Consider the following 23,595-nt stretch of genomic DNA (forward strand, 5'->3'; position numbering starts at 1 on the left):
AATTTTTTACTGTAGTTTCCTCATATACAGAAGAACATCCTGTGAATAAATCAAATTTTTATCCCATGTCCCATCAGAGATATTAAGCTCCAAACTTTACGAAAAATGAAAAATCTATATTTTCAAAAAATTTTCAAAATTAAAGGACACATATATCAGTGTTATAACTCTAGCTACATAGAGTACACTAGTATATGTAGTTGAATAAAAAATATCATCAGTAATTTACAAATCCTTCATGGAAAAAATAGGCTTCAAAAAGTGAAATTTATTTGTTTCCGTTGCTTGTTTTTAAAAATTTTTTCACCCATGTGGGTACAAATTAGGCTGATTATGATCATAACCAAAATTAAAGATGGGAAAATTATGAACAAAATGAATTTGGTTTTATTTGTGTAACATAAGTTGAAAAAAAGATATGTTCGTTTACGTTAACGTCTACAAACTCAAAAATCACCGTGCGCTGCAAGACAAAAATGGCCGCTACAAAAAAATTGGAAGGGATAAAAATTTAATAAAATAATTTTTGAACTTCCAAAACATGAGGGAACAATATATAAAAAAATAAAAAATATTAACAATGGTCCGGCAACCAAATTATTTTTTATTGGATCACTTGATATGGATTGACCCTTTTATATTTCAGATTGACCAGCAAACTAATCAATTTATTGTACGTACATTTGATAAAATTATTTTACATGTTAGGATATTGTCTCAAGGAATACTTTTCCGTTTTAAACCCCATTTTATGGGATTTAATTAAAAATCTTACTGCTGTAAGACTGTGTATATACATTTACCTATTAGAAGAACATTTCCTTGCAACTTGGTTTTACTTTGTATTGTTATTGTTGTATGTTCTCACAATTTCCTATCACATATTTTCCAAATCATGACAAACAGTTTTAAGCGCCGTTACAGCGACGCATGTCATGATAACATTTCTCCCATAATCAAATAAATGAAACGTATGATTTGCTGTGTTTGTTGATTAATCAGCACAAATAAATAAACCATGACATGACAGATGGGCGCATTAACTAAACTAAACTAACCATCAACTAGATTGTGATGTTCTGGTTGCCTTTCCCACGTGAGTTTTCCATTTTGAAATAATATTTAGTAGCATTTAATCATTTAGGCCTTCTCAAGGATAATTTATATACATAATGTTTATAGTAACGTTTATCCGTGTAGTTGGTTGTTCGTTTAAACTTGTTTTGAAAAACTAAAAATATAAAGTTTTTTTTTATACCAGTGCTTGTTTTACGAAGTGTGATAAAAGATAAGGATAATTAGTTTTTTTGGAAGTTGCTCTAAAATGTAACTGTACAATATCTAGGTGGATTGCAAAATATAACCTAGTGTATGTCTCCACTTGTCGTAATAAACGTAATTAAATTAAAAACTCTCTTTATCAATGTTTTTTTTTTGGGGGGGGGGAAGGGTTTAGTGTTTGAAATTTAATTTAAGGAATTCAAACAATACACATTTTAATATTTTTTCTCTAAGACTAACCAGTATTTACTTTCCAAGGCCCCCCGCAGAATATGAGGGCTTTTAGTGGAGTATAGGTCAATAAGTTTTGTAGTTATTGACTTAATGATGTAGCACTCATTGTCATGGCCAAGAGAAAATCTTCACTCGATCAGAAATAGTTGAAAATCTTGCAATAATAATGTTTGGAACAAACCAAATTTCAAATTTTATATACAAACCGAGTAAAACTTCCTATACGTGATGTGGATAAGCCTCAACCTCCCAACTTCACTAATAACATGCATTCATTTCAGAAAAAAAACATACCAAACCGTGGTGACATTAATCAACGCTTTTCGACGAACTATAATATATTCAGACAACAAAAGTAAATTAAAAAGGAAGCGAGAAGAGGGTAAGCGGGCCAGGAGCATTCTTGAACAATAGTTGATGAGCTAGCGGAAAATGAATATTTTTGAAAGCCTAGTATTAATACTAATAATGAGGGGAAAGTGCAGGGGTAAAACAATGGGTCCGGAACTATAGCCAAGGGGGGCGAGCGGTGAGTATGGTGGGAGGAGGGGGTAATATAAATATGAGCACATATTGAGTTGTTGAGAAGGGGGTGCTCTTTGTCTTACATCCCCCGGTACGACGTGGGTAGTTTTATTAATTTATTTTACAAACTTTTACAATATCAAACTTTAAGGTTGAAAAGTGATTTTGTAAGTTACGCACGTACGTTCGGCAATCTAGTAGGAGACAACTTTTGATTCTTGAATGTATTTAGCAATATAGTTAAATATATATAAATATATATATTTTTTTAAGTACTTTTGATTTAATTAATCAATAGACCTGTGTGGTAGGTTTGTATATGTGGTGGGCCCATGCAAAGGGACGAAGGCTCTCTCAGTGGAATACATTTGTTCGGTTGTTATAAGGAAATAAAATATTGGAGAAAATAGCAGGACAATCTTACGGAGAAGAGTTGTCTTGAGCTTGACCTGCAAACTGAAAAACAACTGTGTTGTTACTGAAAATCGTTGAATCTGTTTGAATATACAAAGGATTATCCATGTAAAAATATATTTAATCGAATTTTGCTTTAGAAGGCATTATGTACATGAAAAACTCTACGTCAAAACTAAAACCACGAGTAACCACTACTCGCCGCGTGTTGCCAACATGACAAAACATTTTCCATTAGTTTTACGCGTTTTTTCCCCAGAAAACTACCAGCTCGGATACAAAGGTTCGTTTGCAGTTCCCTCAAAGTTTATTACAGAAAAATAGTCAACTGTGTGAAATTTAAAAACTAGTGTAACGACCTGGCCGAGAGTTCATTAACAGACTAATTAGTTAGTCCAGGGTTCGTGTGGACTTTTTACATGTTCGTTTTTCCGTTTTTTGTTTTGTTAATATTATTTCGCAGCGTTTCTTAGCCTCTGGGTGTTGATTTGGGTTGGTATTGTTTTGCAAAAATTAAAACTACGTGGGAATATTTTTGTACGTGCGGGGAATCTGTTGAGTATAGAGTAAAGGGATTTGCTCATTATTCCCCAAACGAGATTAAGTTATCAAAAAATTGTCGAGTTAGAAAAAAAAACGTATTCGATTGTGGTATATAAGTGGTATATAGATACGAGGGAAATCCTATAGTAACTTTTGCTATAGTTCAGGGCTGTAAGTCTAAATACGAAGCCAATTACTTTAGGTTTTAGGCGATTCAGTGAAAATCGTCTTTTCAAGAAAAAGTCTTAAAATCAGAAAATCTTTTACCACCGCAAATTTACTTTATATAATCAAACTTGTGCACACGCACATAATACATACATGCAAAACACATTCGTTGTGAGTGCAAAAATGTAGCCTAAGGATTAACCAACACAAAGAAGCATATTAAATGTACACCAAAAAAATCTATTAATTGATCCAGCTCGGCACATGTCAGAGTAGTAAATTTTTATTGTTTGTTAAACATTTTTTATACTCTGCCTAGCTCAAGTGGAAAACTAACATACAACTGAAACTCAATTAGCAAGCTAGGTGCTAGGTGCTAGTCACCATATCGGTGTTATAACTTGTTCTATGAAACATAAAATGTAGGAAAGTCCGGCATGATGAATTACTCACAAATAACTAGAATTACTCCGAGGAAAAGACGGTGCTAGTAATTGTTGTTGCGCAAGAATTTATTTAAAGTTGTTTATATACACGTGTCCTACTGGGCTGCTATTTCTTGGAAATTGGCTCCAATTAAAATTAAATATAATACCTAGTATAATTAAAGAGCTGATAACTACACGACTATTGCTGACTCATGTTGCTGTTAACAATTTTGCGGTTTTATATTACATGTTGTTGTTGTGTAGGTGGTTAACAAACAGACGGTTGTAGCAATGATCGATGCAAATGTCTTGAAAATTGGATTTTAGGAGTTGTGAAGGTTTAGCTGCAGAACAAAATAAGGTGATAGGTTATTTGCATATCTAATGTGATATTTCCCCAAAAAATTATATTTGTATGCAATGACATGGCAAAATTATGGGGGTCCAAAATACGAATGTATAAATGTATCAACGACATATAAAATGCTGTAACTATTTCTCTGTGAATCTTATAACGAACTGAGTCTTTGCTCCTCGTGAAAATTTATATGTAAACAACAAATATACATCAGCACTGCTTATAACAAAGGTGTATCCATTTGTATGCGTGTCACAGTTTTTGGCAAACAATATTAGAAATGCAGTTCAATTCATTAAAAATTGTTATTGATCAAAACACATACCAGTTATGTTTACACTATTTGCATTAGAGGTGATTTTAATTGGTTTTAATAGTACTTAATTCAGATTATGCGTTCTTGTGTATAAATAATTGTGGGATATTAATAACATTTTACGAAACTCAAGCAGTAAAAATATTTTACCAACATTTTTAAACTCTCCAAGATCTTTATATATTTTTACTACTCAGTGTCTTGCCCTACTATTTTTAACACAATTTAAAGTATTTCTAATTATTCATACGAATACCGATGGTACTGAGAAAAATTAAGAGTGGCCGAAAGGGAAAATTGTATAAGAACGGAGAAAGAGACAATAGTATATTTCACGGAGAATCCCATATGAAATGTAACAAAAGGCAAACATTAGTGCCCTGCGTAGCGTCCTGCAGTCATTATCATTATATCTAATTATGAAGACTATTAGAGGACACGACTTCTCATATTATATTATGTCCTTAATGATTGCGCCGTGTTGCGCGTGCACGGCAAAACTTATAATTACTCTCGCATACAACATCTGCTCTGTTCGGTGCAGAGTGATTCATTTTGATTCAAAGTATGCGGCTCAAGATGGTGTCGTACCTATGAAATTTAAGAACCGAGGGAGAGCCTTGAATTGTTTACTGTAAACGTATTTTTTTTTTTTTTTTTTTTTTTTAAGGTGGGCACCATTTGTATACAATAGTAAATTGATCTCATATTTGAAGACATAGCAATTAATTCAAACCTTAAGCATTTCAGTCATATAACGTTGACGCCTTTAAAAGAAATAGGAAACTGCATAATCACTTTGGAGCAATACCAGTTGCCCATCATGAGACTGGCATTTTGTTGCATACTCTGGTAAATAATAGAAATGAATAAATGCTACTTTTGACCGACTTTTTTCGCTTTCACGCGTTTAAAAAGTTAATGCTTGTTTTATATGTACAGCTTCGACCACTGATCATCACGTAACTTTTCTTTAATTAAAATTCTTGCTACAGTGATTCCAATTTAATTGTCTTTGATTCTCACTATTTGTATAAAAAAAACGTCCATAACATTGAACGGTTTAGTTATGTTTCCTAGAGGCAGGATTAGCGTACGAGATGTTACCAAGCACCGTGATCGCACAAGACACAAGTGCAGGTGCAGCCAGTGCCACCTTCATCGTCGACGCCACGCCGAGAAGTGAGCGGCGACGATATTGTTGAGGCAGCGGAAGGGGGCGCCGCAGCAGCCCATGCGCTCAACATTTTCACTCCTGGTCGATATTATACGTTGTTAATTATGCACGCTATCGATCCATCCTTGAGCCGCGGAGGGGGGAATAATATAAACTGCATTTATTATATAATAGAGTTAAGTACAGGCCGGAGAAGCGTACAGTCGGGCCAACAAGTATTCTTCCGCCCCCGCGCTGCTCTGTTCTAACCTCGTACACTCGCACTAATCATATTGTTGTTAATATTTGTTTACACTTGTAGTTTCTTGGATAGTACTAGTATTTTGAAGATGTTAACAATGGTGTATGTTTGGTTATTTTAAGTGTTGTGATTTTGGTGTGTTTATACTAGTTTCGTATGCCGTTGTATTAAAAAAAAAATTGCTTTGTAAATATAACAATTTGATTAAATTAAATTGAATAAAATAAATGAAATGGGTTAAAATCTGCACAATTTATTGAGCAATTGTTTATGAAATCGTGATACATTAAAGGTTAAACTATGTGGACGCATATCAATGTTTAATTTTCGACTCAATTGATATCATAAGCTTTTATACTACAAAGAGGTTATTGGTTGTTTTAATCTATAAATGTTATTGTACATAATTATTTTTCTATTTCTAAATTCTATTATTATTCCTATGTCCACTTTAACGTTTAAGCCCATGATAACAAGTAACTATCCTATTTAATACCACTTACCTTTGTAAAACATAAAATTATGATTAACCCTCACTCCTACTATAGTAGTAGTATGTGTTTGTAATCGAAATCTCTATAACAAAGATAAATAATTTTCACAGAAATAATTGAAGGGATAATATCAGATGTCCAGACGCCGTGAACATATAACATGTGAACCAGTCTTAATGACGTGTACGTTAAATAATTATTTTCTACAAATTAAATATGGCATACCAAAAATGGCTAGGTTTACACTAGAACGTTTTAAAAATATATGCAACAAATTTATTACATAAAATTATTTGTAATGAAATTTGTTATTGGATTGTACGACTAACATTTTTTCAATAGATTATAGTAGGCTTTTGTTGTGCTACAGATTAATTTATTGTTTCATATATCCCTACAGTTGTCGACATACCGTATACCCTGGACAATACTACCAATTGTTACACCGTCCTCAGCAAGCGTATAACCGCGCCAGTTCTCAATATTTAGTCGTCGAGCACGTGTGCCAGTTATAAATTCACAACCAGCTGATACAGCTGTGCGCGTGACAGACAAAGAACTGGTTGTGTACTAGAGCCGCTCGTTATAATGTCAGATAAGATAATATTTATATTATATATATAATTGTGCGGCCCTCGACGACCTTTGACTCCGTTCGTGAAATATTACAGCTTTCTATCCGAAGATAAATGGATTTCGAGATAAGTGTCTTGTGGGTACAAGATTTTAGAATTATGTAAAAATGTATACGAATAATTTTTGAAAGTTAAGATAAGAGTTTGTAGGGTTTTCTTTTTTTACTGGCGTAATTTGTGTGTAAAGTTTACTTTATCAATTAAGTTTCCAGATTTTTTATTAGTTAGGGTATTAAATCAGGAGAATTTGTTACCATTAGGACCAGTGAATAATAAGTTGGAGGTTGTCCCTAGTATGTGATAAATCTGAAGATTTAAACCATAACTTAAGCTTCGTTTCCATCTATCAAGTCAATAATAAACCAATGCTCCTTGGGTATAATAACTCGATATTGAAAATATAAATAGGTTACATAGGCTACCTATTTATAAAACAAAAACGACAACATGTTTTTACATGTTTGGGGTTAGTCAATTTATTTTTTTTGTGGATTGTAATTTTGTTTCGATATTGAAAATCACCCTCTACGTAAAATCATTTAATTCTATTTTATTCAACACCGCAGATTAAAACGTAGATGTTGTAAATCTGTGCTTTCATTTTTTTACAATGTTCAAATTTATTTTTAGTTTATGGAAAAGTATGCATTACTGACAGGTCATGTAATTACTGTTGATCAAGGTTTTCACAATGCCCTGTCACAACTTATACCAAAACTAACAATATAATATATTTGAATGGTTTCAACATAGCCTTTGGTTGTATAAATAACATAAGTGGCCTCCACATGATAAGTGATTGGTTTAAAATAGCTGGTGAGCTGCAGAATGGCTCCAAGACACTATGCATCATACATTATTAATATAGAGCGATTGCGCAATTTGTTTGTCGCAGCCGTTCAACTCGGTTATCTTGTAAAAGCTTCGCTGAAATGCGCGAAAACAGGAATATACTGTTAATAGACTCGGTTTCATGATATTATTATAAGTTCAATGAAGCAATCAAATCATCGCAACTCTATCCAACGCATTCGGTGAAATGGAAGTGTTCGGTAATTGTTGCTTTTGTTCATGTATAGAGTGAATTATTATACCTATTTAGCGATTGATCTTACAAAATAGATGGAGCGTTTAGTTATAGAAACCGTTGATTAAAATTTAGATGCGTATGTGTTGTATACTTATTTTAAAGCATTGGATTCCAGACCCAGATGTTAATTGATTGTCATCAGGTGATCAATAATTATTGTGCTTTCTAACAACATGTCGAAGTTGGATAACTAGATCCATACATTCCTCTTGAAAAGGCAAAAAACGTCATTGGGGCAAATCATGCAAATACTAGCCAAAAACACTAAAAGGGGTACAATCAAGGAATTGCAAACCAGTTCGTATCACGTGTGCTAGGTTTCTCGCAGTCAAATGTATCAACAATATCCATAAGAGAATCTGCACGTTCGTATGTTGCTTCTTGAATCACTGCAATCTATACACTTATGGTGGACCTTCACTTATGTTTTGGCTCCATCGACTACACAAAAGACTAATATTGTCCGTATATCTGATGGTTTGAGTTTGCATGTGTCTGCTTCATTCCTAGATGTGTTCAATTTCTGCTGAATAGCGTTGAGTCGGAGTTGTCTCTGGTTGATCGGGCTGTATAGTTTGCAGAAGCTGAGTGATATTAACTGACAAATTAGTTCGTTGTTTTGAATATGTGTAATATTTTGGAGCGAACTGTTTTAGAGAACTTCGACATATGTTTTTAACGTCTGTGACCATCTTGGACAAAAATTCATGACGCTTTATTCAAAGGAGGATTAATGACTTTGTCTTTCTCTTTTTAGGAAAGTAACTATTATCGCAGTATTTATGGTTAGATGTACGGGAATGACCATTGATCTTTTCAGTTTTATGGTCCTTCAAAGTCAATACAGTTCATACTTTCTACAAAAAAAATTAAATTTGTAATGCCCAAAGTTTTTTTCGTATCATCGTTTTTTAGATATAAGCCTAGTTTTTACAATATGTAGACGTAAAAATATTAATTTGGAAACCTACTTGTAACCCTAAATGTTTAGTTACAAAAAGATATATATTCAAATGTTTTCTTTGGGGATCTTTGTTCAAATCCCATGTATTTATATTTTATTCTTGATTGTCCATTAAATGATTTAGACTTTATGTAAATTAATTTAACTTGAAAATTCCCTTGATTCAGAGTGTCAGGTCCAGACCGACTTAATATTCCAAGCAAGCGCCATGTCAGTTTTGCACCAGCTGTTATGGACTGTTAACTAGAATTTTTATGCAAGACTTAATTAATTTGTATTGTGTATTCTAGAAAGCTACGTTACGGTACTGTTAAAATATTATGTTGTGAAATGTCAGTGCTCTGCATTTTGTATGTTTCCTATCATGTTGTTGACAACACAATTTTTTATGGAGACATGAATGAAAAACCAGATATGTTTTGATCAAAGAGACTCCAGTAGAATATAGCCAATCTAGGTAATTAAGTCTTGGTCTGTGTTAACTGTTACTTTGTGGATTTTTAGTAGCATTGGCTGAAAAATACGTTTTTGTAGTGTAATTAATTAAGATTTATGTTATTTTAGCAAACAATAGTGCTCATTTTGGAAACGGGGTGTTTTTTCTCGCTAGGTTGTTAGGTTCAAGTCTGGAGTTATCAGTTAAAAATGTTTAATCATTACTGTTACTAATGATTCCTAGTTTGGATGGCACTGCTATTTCAGGATGTTAGTCCTCGGCCCCCTAATTCGTGACGTTCTCTCAGGGAAATAACACAGTGAAGGCGTAGAATAAGAATATAACATTACATACAGCGATGACCAAGCGAGTCCACTTGAGTCTTATTAAGTGACTAATGTAGATATATGTGACGTTGACCCTTGAACTCCTTCTTCGTCGAATGACATTGTTTTGCTCTCTCCTTTCAAAACCAGCAAGATATGTTGATGTTAGGTCGGGTTAGTATATCAAAGCTATTTATATAAGACATATATGGACACATAATAACTTGTTGCGTGTTCAGTATTTCATACCTTTACCGCTATTATAACGATTCGCTGATTACTGTATTACAACGGTTGGTGTAATAACTCCACGAACTGATTAGAATACTTTTTTTATAGGTAAATTAGTTTCTAGCTTGAATATTTAGTCCACTTAGAGTCTAGACCCACAGTTTTTACCGTATTTACCCTTTAGGCACATCCTTCCGAATACGGTTGTGACAAAAAAACTGAAAGCTATATATCTGTTACTTAAGTAAGTACTGTAGTCATTTTAACAACCCTGTAAGACACCATGTGAACACCTGAGCTGTAGCGTCGCTGTTAAATCCACAAACTAACGGGTTATTTGAACACTATCGGGGTGCCACAAGGACGTTTATTGAGAACATAAATTTATCGGCTGCGTCGTCGGAGGTAAAGTTAACGAACGGTGTTTGATCGGGGGTGGGTGAGGGGGGAGGACGAGTCATTTACCGTTCTCGTTGTATAGCAATTATCTTCAAGACGCCATCTTGGAGCGTGTAAACAACGGCGAGAGTCAACACGGCCGTTGTCTGTTTGAGTTGACCGCTTACGTGGTATTAGCGTTATCTGCTCCTTGCTCGCGACTCACGGGTAGATTTCATCATTTTAAACATGTTTTGGGCTTGAAAGTGCTTGAATACAATGTTTTCAGAGAGAAATTTTATCAGCTTAATACTATGTGTTTTGTGGTCTGTATAGTAAAAATGCTGCGTACTAGCTTCAACTTAGGAACAACAAAAACTGATTATAATGATAGTCATAAACTTGTGCATGATTGCATAAAGGGCATCCCTTCGTAGAAAGACCATGACGGTATGACGTTGAAGCCCCCTTTTTTACACATTTGGATCAATCATTCCAACCAGTACGCTAAAAACAATAAATTACTCAACGGGACTAATTAATTATTTCAAACAACTGAATGTGTAATTTGAGTAAAAATTTGTACTCTTGTATGTATTTTGGAAAGTGTAAGAATATAGAAATAATTTTTACTTCTGAAGAAATGAATATGTTGTTTTGGTTCTAATGACAAGGTAGATGGTAATTTGGAAAGAAATATTTAAGATTTCTATTGATTTATGGCTTTCACTCCCTTCGGCTAAACCGCCGTTTTGCAAGATATTAGTTTTTACACCGGACCCGAGTATGTTTTCCCACAAACGAGAATATATCGCTACGCATACTGTAAGGTAGGAATCAATTGTCGAAAGTCTTGACAGCAGCAACACGGTGTTGGCGGATTTGCGGGAATGTGTAAGTTAATGTCACCCTGGGCGATACAAATCTTCATAAGCGCGAGCGACAGCGGTGGGGGATTGCGGGTCTGGCTCAAAAATCGTCAGAACGGCGGGGTAATGTAAACATACGACGGTGGAATTAGGCGGTTATGTGTTTCCGAAATATACAACCCAATGAAAACATAATGGGCATTGTAGTGTGTCTAATGCTTTGTGAGTTGCCTTAAAACGTTCCAGGTATTACAGAATTACCCTGTGCGTCACCGAAGTTTGATGTAGTTAAGATATTTTAGAAGTAATAGTAACGCCACTAGCTAAATGTAGCTTGGTGGTGGTGTGTATTGTAGATATCCTTCAGCCATGGTTGCTAATAAACGTTAATTTTAGTTTGTAATGTATTTATGAGATGATTGAGAATTTTCTTTGTATAATTTTGTTTGGGATACGATACAGTATATTATGAGAAATGATGGTTCAGTCACTTACTGATGAATATCGTGGTTAATTTGGATTGTAGTATTTAAAATGAATTAAAGGAAATGTAGCTATGTATGTACTGTCTTACCGAGTAAAAGCAATTGAGCGGGAATAAAGAGAAAATGTTGACTTAGTCAAAGTATGACATAACATTGTATTTTACTCTAAACTATGGTCTTGAAATTGCAGCACTATTCGATCAAACCTGGATATTTTAAGATGGTGTGGTAAGGCGTGGGAGTTTCTACTTAACGTTGAGAATAAAATGGTTGTTTCTTACAACATTACATCTAAGACGGATGGAAATTGTAGGATAGAGTGGGATAACGAATTTTCCTCCTAATTGTGGGATGTAAAATGACATTATCTTGCAGCATTATTTGATGTGTATAAAGTGGCGGTCAAGGCCCAGCAGATATAACCCGTCTCTAATTGTGTTAATAAAAGAACTGTTCTATAAATACTCTGCTAGAATCATGCTAATGGTCGAGACAAACTTGTCGTCCAAGGAACAACAACGAACAAAGACAGAACCTTATAACAAATTTTTATTAACTTTTGATCTTGAAACGTAAAATATACAGGGTGTCCCACGAAGAGGTTTAAACGTTTGATTTAATATTACCTGCCCATGTATGCATCAAACATTTTAAAACTTAACTTTATTTATAAAGGAGGTTGTAAAGATATTCTGGGGAAATTTCAGCCCCCGAACTCTTGTAGAAACAAAATGGTGGCATATTAGAAAATGATACTTAAACATATTTTAAATGGTTTGAAACAAATCAGATAATAACTCAAGAAAGGGATTTTTATAGGAAGAATATTGGTAAAATCTTCAATATGCTACCATTTTGTTTTGTAAAAGGGTTAGGGAGCTGAAATTTTCCCAGAATATTTTTAAACCCTACTTTATGGTACTTATGGTACTTTATGGTTTTATGGTATCAATTTCTACTTTATAAAATGTGGAAATTTTCAAAATGTTGGGTGTACAAATGGACAAGAAATATAATTAGTGGGACACCCTGTATATGTTGTTTAAAGAATAGGTAGTATTGTTTTTACACCAAGTAAACAGACGAAAATTAGGGCATTTAAACATTTAATTGACGTCGATTTAGAATTACCCTTTTCCGATCAACATAAAATTGCAAGTTTACATGTGTGAATAGACAATATTAGTACATTTCTTCAAATAATTCATTAGACTAGTGGAATATAGCACAGATAACAATCTTATACGATTTACATACTTTTAAAGTAGAAATTTAAGTGCTGAAGTAAATTCTAGATGCACGTGAAACACCTATTTGAAATGACACATTATTAAACTTACACATTTTAACGCACTATTAATTAGAGTTTAAATAAATCAAACAATGCAACACATATTTAACTAAAGCCGCTGTTTGGCGCGTCACAGTTTAACCGACGTAAAATATCTAGATCCCAGTCAATTTATATGTTAATACGGTGCAAACCACTTTAATTAATATTGAAATTATAACATATTCAGAAGCCACATTATCATTCGCATTACAGTTTCCGATTTGTCGCTTTAACCGGGATTCCCGTATTGTTCTATTTCGTTTAAACGTATTTATTGTTATTTACGTATATTTACGTTATGTTATGTTAAAACCCTGTGGTTCAATTTATCTTATACTAGTAGTTGTATACATGTAATTTTGCATCGAGGTGATATCCCAAAAGAGAATCTTTAGTTCCTTAATCTATATCTATACTATTATATAAAAATCTAATGGTGTCTGTATGTGTATTACTAATAGGTGCAAAAACTACTGAACCAACTGGGCTAAAATTTTACAAAAATATAGTTACCATACCAAGGACCATTATAGGAATATTCACATTTCGATACTGACCGTAGGCTTTGCCCCTTTGGCTTTAAAAGTTCTGATGTGAAGATTTTAAAAGTAAATATTGATTGGTCTCCATGGCTGTGATGAGAACACTAAGGCCGGGGCCACACGACGCGGATCATCCGCGCGGACGGACCACGCGGATGATCCGCGTGGTCCGACAACACATTGAATCAAATGAGAGTGGCCACACGGGGCGATCCTAAGCCGCCTGGGCGGATTGTCCGCGCCATGTCGCGGATTGTCCGCGCGATCATAAGCCGCGTTGGAGGGGATGACACACGTAGTCTTATGAGAGTGGCCACACGATACGGATTGTCCGCGCGGTTGGAGCTCATTTTCAAGCATTTGTAGTGTTTTTTTTTAGTTTGTGCTTGTGCATTTCGGTTTATAGGTGTAAAATGTTCGATACAGACAAATCAATAGAACTTGTTAAAGATAATGTGGGATTTCTCATGTTGTACATTTCTCATGAGTATATCTTCCTTAGTTATATGCGGTCAAAGCAATTGAAGTAGCTCGTCAAACGATGCTATCTACATGCGATAGTAACAAAAAAAGACTCCGAACTATGGTTTCGCATGTGCTCGTAAAATGTTTGGAACACAAATGGTTAATCGGTTATGAAATGATGGACCACAATGATTTCGGTTTGCCTTAGGCTCTAGCTCACCACACGCTTCTAATGCACAAACTAAAATACGTGTTTACATGACTACAACGAGAACGAGTGAATTAAACCATGTTAGAATCTCAGTACGTAGGCTGGGAAACCTCAACCGGAAGCGGTTCATCCGCTCCGTGTGGCCGGGACATCGTCGCGCGGCTTATGATCGTACGATCATAAGCCGCGCGGACGATCCGCCACGTGTGGCCCCGGCCTAACAATGTTTGTTTACATTTGCTTTGACATTTAAATGTAAACAAGAAGAACTGCTAAACTGCATATTTCACAACTTCAGACAGCTGATACAAAGAAATTAAATATAATATTTTCCATAACTATGAGGTAGGTTTATTTTAATCTAACCTTTTATCATGGATTATTTATTCTAAAACTATGTCAATGATTATATAAAAAAAAGATTCTATAACCGTTGCTGTATCAACTCCTGGTATCAACTCCGGCTCTGCTTTGGATTTTTTTAAAGCGTCTAAGTTATGAAAATAATATTATTTATATGATTTCATGGAAACAGTATGAAAATTACAATGTATAGATGTTTTATATGAATTTGGAGGCTACTTTAAATAAATTCTAACTGCTTAACATGTGTTATGATTAACTTAACATAACTTGCACATCACATTGTTTTATATATATATATATATATATATATATATATATATATATATATATATATATGGTAAACCTATATGTGTAACTATAATTAATTATCAAATGGTAATACAAAAAACTCTTATTTTATCTTAACATTTAGCTTTCAGTGCATTCAGTTCACATTTACTTTATTTGATAAGTTTATTATTTGTGTTTTGCCACTCCATTAACTTAAACCAAGGAAAATATCATAAAACTAAGCAGTACACTGTGTTCCTTTGTTTCTAAAATCAATGAAATATCTGTTACTATGTTTACTTAATGGTAAGTGTGCAATATGTAAAGGCAATGGACGATGGAACTGATTAAAAAAACTGGTTTGTATATTAAGTTGTTTGTTGATATTTTTGTAGAGTAGAGAATCAGAGATGCAGTGAAACATATACTGTATTTTCTGTTACATTTTTTAGTCCTTGATGTTTTTATAATCATATTAGTTTTGTCTACTGTCTTTAATGCTAAATTATTTGTTTAAATTTTTTATAGTACCTATAGATATAGTTTCTTTAATATTTCAAAAAACTGTATTGCTAAGGCACAGCAATGTTTCTAAAGTTTATAACAGAAAGCGTTGGCGGATGTGTAACTATTATATGCAACAGATGTAAAGATTAAAATGTATCTATTTTGTGTCCTCTTCCCGTTGCAAAGCACGGGTACAACAGCTAGTAAAACTATAAAACTGTATAACGACATTTACTCTACTACCTTTAATAGTAACATATTAATATTACCAGTTGTTTGTACTCTAAACTCACACTTATTAGTTTGACACTTATTTTCATCAGCTATCACTCTAAAAATAATTAAAATGTCAACTTTAAGTACTTTCCCTAATATTCATAGATGTTATTTAATCCCTTATTGAATTGGTCTTCTCTCGAGACGTTAGCAATTCGACCACATATTGAATAATAGTAAATTAGTTGTAAAACGGTAGCAAAATGTAAACATTCTAATCCTTTGCTGTTTCCATGGAAACCATGCAATTGCATTATTCTCATAGGCTTAATATTGTAACTCTGAAAGCCCGCAGGGAATTGAGTCCTAAGGATACACGATACTACCTATGCATATTTTTAACAAAATTATATTTTTACGTCACTTTAATTCTGTACTGTTCAATTATTTGAAAAATGTCAGTTATGGGCTGCGCTTTTACAACACTACAGTACATGCTTTAGAGATGTCTAGTTCACAGAAACTTTGTCAAACGCTGCTGAAATCAAAGTCAAACATACGTTCGAAGTTGAATTCGTCTCATATCTGCCTTTATGTAGTTTTAAAAACGTTTTGTATTTTTACACGATTCATTCACTTTCGTCAGTTTTAAATGGGCTCTAACAATATCCGTTCTCAAAATAATATTAGAGAAAGAAGTGAAAGAATTGTATTTGTTATTTATTTCCCATTGGAATAACCACAATAAAATTACCACATACGAGACTAACGTGCGATATAACGCTTTGCCCAAATAGATAGAGTGGATCAATAGACTGTGGATGCATCGAGGTGGACAAACTACAGGTAACAGGTACACTAAGTCTATGGAGTGAAGTCCAATATGGCCGCCGACTAGCCGAGATCACTGGAGTGGAGTGAACAATTCGAGGTTATTGAGCTTGGACATATTGCTAGTGGCCTGCATATTAGGCCACACGTTATTGGCCACAGCCAGTATTGGTGGAGTGGCATTAAGTGTTAATAGTGTTTCTAGCAACTTGGACGGCCCTAGCTCAACACTTGACTAGATAGTGTTATTGCGTCCGCACTCCCCATAACCGCAGCGCGGTCAGTAGAGTTACTTGGGGTCTATACAAACGCCAGAAGAGTTTTATGGTGTCTTTTGAAAGAGAGCGATTTAAAATGGTTAATATCTTTACGTCCATATTTTGTAAGGGAGGTAACTCAATACAAAGAGAAGTTGCATCTTGGGCTACAATTGATCCTAGGAGGAACGCGGAACACGGGATGGCATTTGTTAGATTACAAACAAGGTATATAAAAATGTATAATTGTCATAGGGGATCAGCCTTGTGTCCTATTAAGGTGAAATGCAATTTAGTAAGGGCGTCTTATGTATTTTAACGAACTGGTGTCTTTATCGTCATTTACTAGTGATGATAAGGTATCAACGAAACAGCTCAATTATTACGTAAAGATAAACAAACTTGGTGTAAAGATTGAAAACGAGATGTCTTATTGCATTTTTGTAACAATTTTAACCTAATGTGACCATGGACAACATGTTTTGGCTCATATAAAAGTCTCACGTAGAGCATAACCGGGTTTTTAACTCGAAGAATAACACTGTTCTTGGTACGTAGTGGATACCAAATTCACCACTGGATGTATACACAGACAGTCAGTGAAGATTATTTTGATTTGTTTCTCCTTTTCAACCACACAAGCTAGGGCAATACTGCAAGTTTACTTCTCATAGACATACTCATACTTCAACTCGTGTTAGAAATCTATGAAGTTCGCAATAGCGTCCACAATTCCTGCAACTCCGGCATTACCATAAGCAATGCTAACACAATGCACTGGCTGCCGGCCGCAAAGCAAATTGAATTATATTTTACAAGACGTGCATGCACCTATGTCTCTAGTGTTCATTAACATGACAAAAGAAACATAAATTAATTTCAATTCATATTTTATGTAAATGGTGGTTGCGGTACCGGAGCTGGTGGATTTATAGAAGGGGCAGCGGAACCCGTGGCAGGTTTATGGGGTTGCGACTGCCGCATTTATCTAGGCCGGTGTGCAGGATACGGGATATGTGTATGTATATGTATGTGGACGTGTGTGAGTGTGTACAGGCGACGGTGACAATCGCTTTGTGAGCGAGAGTCGTATTTCAGACGCGGTCGGAATGTTTAGAAGACCTTTCAAAGACCCGATGAGACACAATATGATTTACTCTACTCAATCCTGCGATTGGTTTATCTTAGACAACAATAACTGACTGTTTAAGATAATCTGTTGAATCTCTGTTTCGAGGACCGACAGCTTTCCAATTTTTGTAAGCAGAGACTATACGTGACACGAAGAAGAACGAGCAATGACCCCTTTGATTCGCTCAGTTTAATTCCTCCTGTGATTATTGGTACCCATTAATGTTAACTGATGACGGTTTACAATCAACCAACTGAAACTACTGATTAGGTTTGATGTGTCTGTCACCTGATAGTTATAAGATTTTTTCTAATATTTGTAATCTGAAACGCGATTGAAGATTGATGATTGCATATTACGATACTACATTGACTAATGCGCAAAGAAATCAATTCTATATATCGTCTACATGAGTTGTGACTGTGTAGTGTGTACGAATGGTGAAGGTGTTGAGTTGAAGAAATCACCCAAAGGAAGGCAGATGTATAAATAAATCGATCGTACTCCTATGCCACAACAGGGTGTTGTGGGGCTAATAAAAACAACTAAATGATTTTCTCAACAATTAAACATACTTTTACGTTTCAGTCCATCAAAAAATATCTGTGTGTCGAGTGAGCCTACTTATTTGACAGTAGGTTGCATATTTTTCTAAACAATTGAAAATAGTTTTTAAAATAAATAGAGAAATCCGCGATGTACCAATTTAGACATTCCGTCAGTGCAACTTCTCTTGTTCTGCAGTTTTGGTTCACGACCTCGCTGTGAAAACCGGCAAGTGCGCGCAGCAAAGCTCAGCCCCCTGTATTTGTCAGCCAACTACCTGTACAAGCAATAAAACACACTCCCAGTGGCGATTGTTTGAGGAATCCATTGTAACAATGTACAGCCACGTCCAGCCAGCGGGATTACCTGCGATTTCCCTTGATTTATTCCTTAACGCTGGCGAACCGTTTGATTTACAACAGCGTATAATAACACGTCATGTTATATTTTATCTCCATCACATGATAAGTATCGAAGTATCGCGGTTTAATACGCCATTAACACCACAGCCTAGGCTGGGTAATTAGGCGTGTTAGATTGCAGTTTATGTATAGTTAATGCCAGCCGGTGTCTCAGTACTTTCCTGCAAACTGGGGAAAGTTAGGTTTGAAGAAGGTATTTGGAAGTTGGACGTGGAACTGTTACTGATGTTGACGTCTCCTGTAGGGTAAGCATTGAAATAGCATAGGGTAAGCCATGATTTGGAAGAAGGAACACTTGGACTGTAGAACAAATGAAGTAGGACGAGTAAGGAACTCTTTACTTATAATTAAAATTTTAAAAGTGATCTGTAGCCAACCAAGATCATAAGCTTGCTAGTCTGCTAGTCACTATTGCAAAACAAAGTTACTTCTATTTATTGATTTGTTTTTACAAGCTGGTGTGTGGTCATTACAGTCTTAGCTTGTCCATGTACATTGTACACGTACCACTATGTACTCCTGTTGCCTTGTCGTGTTTTTACCGCTGAAAGGCACTCACAGCACAATAAATCCAACGTTGTCCGTGTTTTTGACGCGGACGAGTGTCAAAAAGACAGTTTGTTAAACGGATTACTGGATGGCCGTGCATATAATGACATTCGTGTGGTATTTACATAATATGACAACGCCATTGTTTCTCTTGTGATGCAATGTGTCATTATCATATGTTTAAAATAAATAACGTAGAGAGAGATGGCCGATAGTGTCAACTCCCTCTCTCTCCCTCTATCTGTCTAGGCGTGTCTTGGCCCGCGATACAAATTGCCCTCTGTCCATTTACAAATTGAAATATACTCCAGATCGTTATCGGCTTCGCGCCGCGATTGTGTTTGTTAATCACATATCTATCGCCCGGTTTCATCTTTATTTTCCACACTTCATTTATTTAATCTGCATCGCTCGGTATTTCGTATTTCCGTTATTGCCGTTCTTAAATGTTATCGCCTTATTTGCATTTCTGTTTCGTTTCGGTTGTGCCCATTGAATATATTATACGGATGATTTGTTTTGTGTCCGTTCGTGCTACGCCTATTAATAGGATTGTCCTTGTTAACTCGGCTGGTTTTCTGATGTGAGGTTCGACTTTTGTTATTTATAGGTTGTTTTTGTTGGTTATACTATAATTTGAAAAAAAATACGGTTCTTGTTGTAGACATGACGCAGTGTTTAGTTACAGTAATATCGACAATACTTGTTCTCAAACATTGTTGTGGGTCTTTATAAGTTATAACCATAAAAATTTCCTATTTTATTTGTTATATAAACTATAAAACCACGCTCCTAATATGATAAAACAATAATTTTCATTCCATGCTCTTAAACCGTACTTCGTAGCTTGTTCCCAGAAGCACAATATCCAATGTTATTTCTAAGAAAAACCTACTCGCGCTCAGTTCCACGCTCTTAATTATTGTTTTAATTTAACGTATCACCAAATCCGAACAAATAACTATAAACCTACCCCAACACGAACAGTCGAACAATATAGAACATCGTTTGCAGCGCGAGTCACGGTTGAAAAGAACAGTTCCGCGGAAATACTTGTGATTATAACACGGTTCGCCGAGCCACTTCGCGCCTACAATGAGCTCATCGCCGTTAATTCCGCTACATTTCGCAACACCACTCGAAGGTAACGTTAATAAAGTGGGCTTATTTGTAGCTCGGAATGCGGTTCTGATTTTTGCAGGCGACTTGGCAATTTCTAAAGCGCGCAGTCTCGCTGTAAGCCGCTTTGTCAACAGCGGTTCATAATGGGGGGATTTGTAACCGGGACCCCTCTCCCCCCACGTACCCCCCTTGTACCATCCCGTCACCACCCACATGTTAATTGTCGCCTCTCGAACTAACCGCTCTCTCAACGGCGATAAAAACCAGAAGTATCACGAGCAGTCTCTCATTGTGATCCTGTCTTAGCTAATCCACCTCCGCTTGCGATCTTCAGTGCCCCCACCATGAGGGATTTTATTGAATTATTTGTTTAATACCAACAATCTTCGTGTATGAAAGACGTTGAATATGGATATGATTTTTTAAACGTTTTGTAATCATCTCCGGTAAGTTTTTTCTTGACCGACAATAATAATGATACTTCCGGAAGATTGCAAAAACATGCGTAAAAAACAATGTTAAGTGATTAAGCGGCCTGTGTATCATTGATCGAAGAAATATGTGTTAGCTCTAACCTAAAACAAATTATTTGTCCTACTCGAAATATTTCCAACTTCGCTTATACTTTGTAATGCAAAATGTATTGGTATGCAAGTGGCGTGCGATATTTGTTTTTGGGTGTGGCTCTTAACGGTGGGTTTATCTATGATAAATCTCATGCACTTACTATTTCATGAGGTGTACATTGGCCTTGAGACATCTTCAGGGTCTATGTATCCTCCAGCGGGTGGTTTCACAATTAAAAATCGTTCAACTAAAGAGTCATCAAAAGAATGTCAATGGAATCAATATTTGTTTTCAACCATGCCGTGTGTTGTCAAGAATATTTTAATCCTGTTTTTCTTAAGTAGGGCCTAAAATCGTTATTGAAAGATTGCTAAACACACTAAATGTGATCTTAAAAATAAACTTTTCCTTATTGTAAGTGGCTATTTTTCTTAACGATTCACTTAAATAGACACTTGACTCTGAGACTGTACAATGTTCTCTGTGACTTTCCTGGCGAGCATTTAAAGCAGAACGGGGTCGAGATACGCGGCGCGGTGTGCCGTAGTTTGTATTCCGTAGTGTTGTGGTGTAGCTCCCGTGCACACAATGCCGTTCCATTCATTATTGTTGTATTGAAACAATAAGATTTAATAAGTCACGAGAGATAATGGCGGCATTATATGTTTCCGTCGATGTCACGGAATTGCCTGTAGGTCTTGTTGGTCCCCTCTGCTCCTGCTTGTCACATTTGGATCCGGCTCGAAGGACCAACAAAGTGATGGATTTTCAAAATCGAACCCAAAGAAGGAAAATATTGGTTTCCAACTAGTTTTTCGTAAGAAATGTGATCACAGCTGGTAAATGCATTAACATTTTGCCGTCCCACTTGATGTCTCCGCTTCAGCGTCGATGAATCTCTTCAGACACTCCGAGCCGCGCAGTAAACATGATTTACTTTACGACAAATCTCCATATAGCGTTACATTTGTCTGTAGTTGGCGGTTTACGGCAGACAAACTGATTGGTTGAGGAGAATCACTTCTCAGTATAATGCACAGTGAAGCCAATGATTTTATACTTTAACTTTGGACTACATTTACAGAAAAAATGCAGTAATTGACGGGGATACACTACAATCATTTGGCACCAAAACGATCCTGTTGTCAACACTGGCTTGGCCAGTGATTTTCACAATATTAACAATTATGATAGTAGTGTAACTAGAGTATTTAAACCCAAATGGGAAAGCAGGTTTGGTGTATGTGGAGATACCTGAGTATCTGTGTTACTGACAAAGTCGAGCGCTAGGACGACCAAACAAGTCACAAAATTAGGCTGCGTGTGATATTGGTCAGCTGCCACCTGTTCTCGAGTAGCCTCTGTTGGTCAACGTTGATTTCTCTTCAGGTACGTTTCCCAACCCCTAACTCAAACATACATCACCAGCAAGTTCAACGGTACAGCCAGGGCCGCGGGAAGGGATGGCGGCCATTAATGCGTTGGCTCAGAATGGTCCAGTCAATAGATCGGTAATTACGTACAACAAACATCGTAATGAACATCCCGGAGTTATTCACCCGTGCTGGGACTCGACGTTTCCGGATCTGAATATATCAAAGATAACGTTCCGTCTGGTGAAAGCTATAATATAAATCATAAAGACCTCGCGCGCCGGAAAAGGGAACAAAAGCTATTGTAATTAGTTCGTCTCTGTCTGTGAGACAATGATAAAATATCGAATAATTCGTGGTCCGGGGTTCCAAAGTGTTGTTTTACGTGACCGCTCGGCGGGAAAATTGAGGAAACGGCGGGAAAGAGGCGTGCTTGTGAGTGTGCGTGTGTGCGTAATGTTTCCTCGGGATGGCTTATCACTGCTTGTAGGGGATTTGGTTAAGTAATCTAAGCTGCTCTTGTAGACTGCGTGAGATTGTAGTGCATTCTCAAGATATTGTGTTAAGAACTTTATAACTAGTTTTTAAATGTAACTAGTGGGGCCAGAGAGTTCTGAAAATGTATGAGAAGGAGGAAAGTACATACGAAACAAGGGGTGAAGCATTGATCAATAATTATAGTTTTCTTTGCTGATATAATTATCGCTCCCACTCGAAAAGAGTGTTGGAAATTCTTAACAAAATGTCAGTGCACCTCGGTAAATATCTACCGGGCTTAAAAAAGAACGAAGCCCCAAGAATGAGCTATTCTACATATCACTCGGCGTCACATTTTAATACAAAATCTGAATTACAAAACGAGGTGATTTACATAAATTGAAAGCACTTTTTTCTAAACGGGCCGCATAAATATTTATTTTCGTCCAAAGTGGGGGACGAGAAATAACTAAAAGTAAACTCATACAATAAATATGTGACGCTAGAAAGCCGCTGTGTTATTGTTATGCAAATGCAAAGATGGAGTCACAACATATTATACAAGGTCATTTCCTGCGGACCTCAAAGTTGTTGAATATGACAATGTCATCGCATTAATTATTAACATTGCCTTCGCAACAGCTGATTATAATATTAAATGTAATGAAAGCAAATGCGTCTGTCCTTCAACCCAGGAATCAGAGGTCGACGATGTCATTAATGTTCTGATTCAATATTCAGTTTGTTTCTGTGTTATTATTTTAATGACATCTACAAACTAATCGTTACTTTTCAATGACGGAGTAATAATTATTA

General features: G+C 35.7%; 1 protein-coding gene across 5 annotated transcripts in view; it reads left to right on the plus strand.

Moving 5' to 3' along the window:
- The window catches only part of LOC128993796 (protein bric-a-brac 1-like), a 217,758-nt gene that overhangs the window by 167,522 nt on the left and 26,641 nt on the right, over window positions 1-23,595 (plus strand). The gene's annotated exons all lie outside the window — the stretch shown is intronic.

This window comes from Macrosteles quadrilineatus, unplaced genomic scaffold, assembly GCF_028750875.1.
Source record: "Macrosteles quadrilineatus isolate MER2022 unplaced genomic scaffold, UCM_ALF_1.0 Scaffold_5__1_contigs__length_97177068, whole genome shotgun sequence".
NCBI lineage: Eukaryota > Metazoa > Arthropoda > Insecta > Hemiptera > Cicadellidae > Macrosteles > Macrosteles quadrilineatus.